Source organism: Bradysia coprophila, unplaced genomic scaffold (genome assembly GCF_014529535.1).
Source record: "Bradysia coprophila strain Holo2 unplaced genomic scaffold, BU_Bcop_v1 contig_24, whole genome shotgun sequence".
Lineage (NCBI taxonomy): Eukaryota > Metazoa > Arthropoda > Insecta > Diptera > Sciaridae > Bradysia > Bradysia coprophila.
Window position 1 is genome coordinate 3,152,740 of NW_023503501.1, and position 7,034 is coordinate 3,159,773.

General features: G+C 32.7%; 1 protein-coding gene across 7 annotated transcripts in view; it reads right to left on the minus strand.

Moving 5' to 3' along the window:
* The window catches only part of LOC119077860 (protein tramtrack, alpha isoform), a 28,275-nt gene extending 23,356 nt beyond the window's left edge, over positions 1-4,919 (minus strand). For 2 of the 7 annotated variants that reach the window (XM_037185190.1, XM_037185194.1), the window contains exon 1: positions 4,029-4,919. The gene's annotated coding sequence lies outside the window, so the exon portion shown is untranslated. Of the gene's footprint in view, positions 1-511; positions 908-4,028 lie in introns of those variants that run through there. The other 5 variants (XM_037185191.1, XM_037185196.1, XM_037185193.1 and 2 more) reach the window with 5 other exon arrangements.
* Between the last annotated feature and the right edge of the window lie 2,115 nt (positions 4,920-7,034).

The following is a 7,034-nucleotide window of genomic DNA, read 5'->3' on the forward strand; positions in this document are numbered from 1 at the left end:
ATGAAACTGTGTTACATGCGATGTAGCCTTGAAAGTTATATATTACTTCATTGAATAGACAAGAGGCGACATTTAGCAATTTATTACGAAGGACGAAATAAAGGTGTTTTTTTTCTCTCTCTCCACAAACGACGATAATATGTTACACACATGGTTTATGTTATTATCAAACAGAACTGGTAATTACTTAATTATCAATCACATAACCAACTGATATTTTTGATAAATGTATCTACAAAATGTTGAAGTACACTTTGTTTGACCCTGAAACAATACAGAACCCATTTTGTTCACTACCACCAAACCACAATGCAAAGAAATAAGTTTTTTTTTTTCGAATAATCATGTGTATCTCAGAACGAAACCAAAACGCGAAACGCTATTTTTCCGTTGTTTTCTTCTCATCCACATTCATCTCTCCGTAGTATACAGAAAATAGGCATTTACCATTCACAGACTGTTCATATATTAAGGAATAAAAAAAAAACCAAATACGCAACACACAACTCACCAAATGTAATTTTCATAACGCCGAAATTAGAAAATTAATACCTCCACCGAAACGATCGAATGAATTTAACGATATAAATAAATCGCGGAGGGTTTTTTGTTTTCACTTGTTGGCTTGTAGACGTACGACTTTTACGGTTTTAAAAACTAAATAAATATTTAACTGGCCACAATCTAAAAACGGGAAAGATTTGAAGTAATAACCACAAAAATATAAAAATATAAATTCAACAAAAACGTTTCATATTTTAGAAACAAAATGTAACACACACCATAATCAACCCGACCGAACAAATCTACTGAAAAATTCCGCACTTCACCACACTCCGGACGCCATGTCAGCAATATTTTAAACGAAATACAAAAAAATACGCGATTTTCTATTTCGCTCTTGAACACATTGGGGTTAGGTTGCGATTTCCCTCTCCCTCAGTGAATGTATGTGTTAGTGAAATTTTATATTACCAGCAATTGCGCGGATCGTCGCGATTTTATTCAAATACACAAAACGATATAAATGCTGATAGTCGTACATATATATGTACATAATTCACATGGGTGGGTATATTGTGGTATAATCGTACTCAGTTTTAATATAACACTGAAAAAAAGAAATAACTCGAAACAGGCAAATGGAATCGAGGCTAGGAGAAACGAAAATTTTTATTGTGAACAAGCATAAAATCACATATAACAATTTTTGTTGCGAAATTCTCGGTAATTTTAATTCGTTACAATGAAGGGAGCAACAGGGCAAACCGGTGGAACCGATGATGATAATGGTATGTGGTGTAAAAAAAAAAATCTGTTTTGATTGTATGGGGTATATCGTCACGGTTGAATGTTATGTGAAGTGAAAACGATGCGAATCCGTGAGTTGTTATGGGGTTTTTTTTCGGTGTGTTCAAGTCATTTCGTATTTCAAGTTATGATACGGGTAATGTTTTCTTTTTTTTGTATTATTATTTTTTGCATTCGTGTCTGGTGCTTCCATTTAACCCTGTACAGTCGTCGCTTTATTTTTAGTTATATGCATGAAAAATGTTTTGCTTACGTTGCAAGGAACTTTCTGGTGCGATTAATGCAGTCAAGCGAAATTATAAATTGATTTTTGTTGAATTTTTCTGTTGGAATGCATGACGAATGTCTTCGTAGAGTGGAAGAGTTGAGTTGGAAAAAACCAGGAAAATCATCAGAACCCCATTGTATTATAATAGTATCCGCAAACTTCAATTTCAAACATTTTAGTTGACAAAATTCTGTTCACGTCATTATGGCTACAAAATGACATTTATCTAAATTGTCACTCGCAGGGTTCATTTTATTCAATTACTATTTTAACCATCAACATTTCAAGCGAAAAGGCTTCAAAAGTCGTTTTCAAGGGTCATATGGTAATCTCAAGTACCTCAATATTTCATTCAACGCACACATAGAACCAATGTCATGACACTTAATGATATACAGTCTTCGCCGAATTATAAAAAAAAATGAACGAAAAATATTGCGGGCATACATTCCAACTATATGGGAATCCTTTGATACCGTTGATTGGGACTAATTTAATTCAAATAACGTCAATTATGCCATGTATCAAACAGCATAATTTTGTCATTACAAATGAGAAGAGACAAAATTTACGGAACGAATAATAAAATGAATTTAAAACAAAAAAATTAATATAGAAAGTCGTCCTACCATCATAAAACTCTTCAATAATAAAACACACATCAAGTAAAATCGTATCCAAGCAGACCCCAATCACGAGATTTATGAAACTAAAAATTTTTTTATTGAAACATTTCCACTTCCACCACCTACGTCCATGGCCTGATAGATGCGATGTAGGACGTAGGTTTTAGGTGACTATACATATATGTATACACGCGAACAATATTTAGATATCTATCTATCTATCTATATATACTGCACACATCCACACACATATATATATATATATACAAGGAACTTTAATTCTAATTCAAGTTATTTAAAAACCTAAACATGCTTTTAACTTACACAAACGTTGCTCAAAATTTCTTGTGTAACAAAACGCCCGATATATTTGTGTCTTATGAACGTACACAAAATACATAAACTGCACGGGGAAAATCATCCTCCGTCTATTATACTTGCTATATATACATTACAGTTCGCTCTCTCGCGATAAACAAACAGATAAGTAATTGATGTTTTAGATAATCTCTGAGCAAGTATTGGTTAACGTGTGTATACTCAACTCTCACATGGATTACGAAACGTATCCACGTTTAGGGGAGAGGAGAAGTAAATTTGTTTTAAGGGAAAGAGGGGAGTCAAGTTAAAAAAGATCATCGTGATCATCGTTTTTCAAGCGAAGAACCATTCCAAATGGAACCGAAATGAATACATCGAATGATATCCTCTCGGCTTCACGTTATACTGTATAGCAGCATGTAATTCAATAAAACATCCGAAAAAAATATTATTTTTAGATTTATGGGGCGAGATAAGTGTGTAGTAGGAACGAGAGTTGTAGGAATCAAGTATTTTATTTTTCTTTAGATATTTTTTTTCTCATGTGTGCTAGATAATTCTCTAATAGCAAATAGTCGTTGATAATAATGTAGGAATATCCATAAGACAATAAAGTGGAAATTACATGAAATAAACAACGCCATATAGGGACAAGTTAAGTATCTTGGTTGTAAGTGTCATGAGGAACTGTCAAGTTACTATGAAAGTACGTGAAATCCAGACGTCTAACATAATTTGTACTACACATTCAACATTCTCTCAAAAAAGGATTTTTTTGGATATCAGTGGAAATACGAAACGCCCAAATGTAGATTCTAATTTCAGCTAAGTGTCCATGCCTCTTAACGGATTTTTTTTTTTTCAAAGAAAGGATCTTTTTTGGCCGAAAAAATCAAATGTTTTGAACGAAAATTAAAATCCTAAACGTTATAGGATAACGCCCTTTTGATTGTCACACAGCTGAACGTTTCATTTAATAAAAATTTTTGAAAATTGTGCAATTACGAAGACGGTCTTGGTGACAGTAATATACCTAAATTTAATTCAAAATTTTGGAAATGGTAAAATATAAATTTAGAGGTGTAAATGCTCCAATACATACACACATAAAAAAGCAACTAAATGGGGTCGATCAGTTCATTGACCGATGTTTCTCTATCGCTTGAAAGTTATTTTTCTTATTTGCTTTTTTTACAAGAGAAAAAAGCAAAATACGATTGTCTGCACGAGAGATTTACCGTTTCTTTTCAATCTCTTTACCGGCTTTTTATGTATAAAATTTTTCTTTTTCCTGTTATTAACTTTCAATGAACAATTGAATGTTATAAGCCAGGCTTTTTTCATAGAGTTATTCAACCATGAGAGTGGCTTTGGAGAAAAAAAAAACATTAATTTTTTAATGGCATGGAACCGATCTTAAAGTTTACAACAAAATTTAAATAAAACTTAAAAAATTTAAATGTAAAAATGACAAAATAAAATTGAACAAAACTGCCACGTACCGTATTCATATTACTTATTTATTTTTTCATTCGCTCAGTCGAAGTGGTGTAAGGTAAATTCCATTCGAACTCGTTCTATTTTTGAATAACGGGTAAAAATAATCCTTTACGTAACGACGCGAACGCCACAAGGCACTAATATATGAACGCACAATTATTCGTTTACTTTGCTTGGTTGTCCCAGTCGGTTTAAGGTTCAAAGAAAATGTGATTTTCTTTTTTGGGAGTATTTTCTTCTTCGTTTTTATAAAACTTTTTTTTTTACTTTATCGAAGATACAATGTTTTCGACTTCTTACACTCTTTCCGCTTTTATAATTTGATATGTGTAATTCAATATTACAACACAATTTTTAATCCAATTTAATATGTTTGCATAATGAAATCCACTTTAAAAGTCTTTTCGTCCGGGTTTTTTTTTCTATTTATTTGATAAGTCAGTCCTTTTCCGGTTCACCATACACAATTTCTTTTCATATAGTCAAAATCAGATTAAATGTTCATCTTCAACTCAATTTCGAATCAAATCACAAAACTGTTCCGCAATTTATTTATTGGTCAATTTTATTGGATAAACAAATGACGTCACCATAAACTTCGGTTAAATTAAATTAAAAATTTATTTATTTTTTGCTTTTATCAAAAGCTTTTTTTTTATTTATAAACAAAAAATTTGTCACTTATCAACAAATAAAGTCTCTGGAACGTTTCAAAATTTGCTGACAAATTTTTAGTTTTGTTTTTCTTTTCTGTTTTCCCTTTAAATACAAAACTTTCAGCCACAAAAAATTCACATTTTTTTCATCAACCTCAGGAAAATAAATTTCAATGCAGCGGAGAATCCATCGTCGTCACTATTTTAGGGCTGTTACCGCTGTGGCGGTAAATTTTAAACTAAATTTGACTTTGTATTCTGTGTAAGGCTGGTGGTGACTTTGAATTAAACATAATACAACGATCGCGTACGGATGTATTCAACAATTTTTTTTAGCGTAACACACACTCACTGATGTAAAGTCTATGCATATTGGATACAATGAAGAGAGAGAGAAAAACGATTTCGTTTATATTATACAGTAAAATTTCAGGGCAGATTTTGACTACACACATAGAGCACTACACGAAATGTCACTGTGTGTAGGTATATGGGATCTAATAATATTTGTTACTTAAGATTTATTTTCATATAGAAAAATGTGTGGTACGGTACCTAGTAACAATTTATTTTATACTCAAATCGTATACTGTTTTGGGGATATAATGCCATGTCTATTGGCTTGGTACGTCCTCGCGCATGTTTTCGAACTATGTGAATGTCCTACTCGTCGAATATTTATTGTATACATGTATTATGCTTATACGAGGCATTTCGTTATACGGACAGATAGTGGATGTCAATTATTTTGGACTTTGATGATTTACAAAAATTTATGTGCGTACATTTTGTATATGTAGAGTTCGTGTGGAGCTCGGCTATTTGCTGGCTTAATCTGACTGCTTATAGGTTTTTTGGAAGGAATAAAATAAATTTTAAAATACTCGTTTTACAGAGGTAGTAGGGGAGCTGGGTGCAAGTTTACATTTGATGAATTTTACAAATGATTATTTTCGAAATGTCGACGTTTACATTCATCATAATACTACTTTCGCTGTACTAAAGTAGTCAGAACAATCTTCTTATTTATTTAGGAAAAAATTTCATTTCTCGGTATTTTGAAAATGGTTTTTTGATGGATTTGAAATAATTACAAATATGAGCATCAACCCTTCATTAGTTGCTCAAAATTCCAAAGGTCTTAATGGCCTTGTCATTAGGGTGTAATTATAGATATTGATAATGAAACATTCAGAACGAAGGAGTAATAGAGAATAAATGATTAACTCAATACAACTTTCGAGACACGAAAACCTAACGAAGGTCATAAATACCGTTTGTTAGATTAATTTGGTGACTTCAAATTTAAAACTGCAAAGGAACTTTTAACTAATTTCTATTGCGACTGCATCATCAGTTCTCTACAGTGACTAATGAAACAACAGATATTTTTATGCAGTTCAGTGAGCGAATTCGATACTCACGCGGCCTGTGTGTAATGTCATATGTCATAAGAAAGTGAACGTACTTTATCGCACTAGTGCGATAAAAAAAATGGCAAGATTTTGTCGCACTCATGATTATGATATGTTGTTTCAGTATTTTAGTTTCAGATTTTTTTCAGTAAAATTTGTGGTTTTTTATGTTTTGTTTATATCTGCGCGGAATACGCTCACTGAATAGCATAAAACAGTGAATGAAACACGAATCGTATCCAGGTATACACAAGGTATGGTTGAATGTCAAACTTTGTATGGAGCGGAGGACATAGCGATTTCATATAAAGAGGTGAGTTTTTTTTTATATGAAATCGCTGGGCTCTCCGGTTTGTATGAATAGACCATACCTGGTTTAAACTTTCAATGACGGCTTCGCATCGGATTCGGGTTGACATAAATAATTATTACGCTAGTTTAAAAGGAGGTATGGCGGTTTCCTAAATTCCGTGAGTGTAGTAACATAATATACTATTATATTTATTTGTGACGGGATGGCTCAGTGGTTACGTACTAGCCTTCCACCAAAATGATCCGGGTTCGATTCCCGTGACAGACAAATTCCGCATGGAATTTTTCTAGCGATTATATCGCATTGGTAACGTCCTTAGTTCACTCAAGCTTCATAATTTGGGTAGTTGCGGTGTGTTTGGTGGCTGCAACGACGTATACACTGAATGAATCGTATGACGTAACCCAAATACGATAAATTTGTGTACATATGTCTAGCCTACATTAAGGCGAGATATCAATTTCGCACCTAACTTTCCTCAGAGAGTAATTACATACTTCGAGGCGTGGTTCGGAAGTCACGTAAAGCCGGTGGTCCAGACTGAACTTGTTATTGGCTGTAAAAGGCTGTTAGAACGGTCTCAAAACCAACAAATAAATAAATAAATAAATAAATAAATATGTC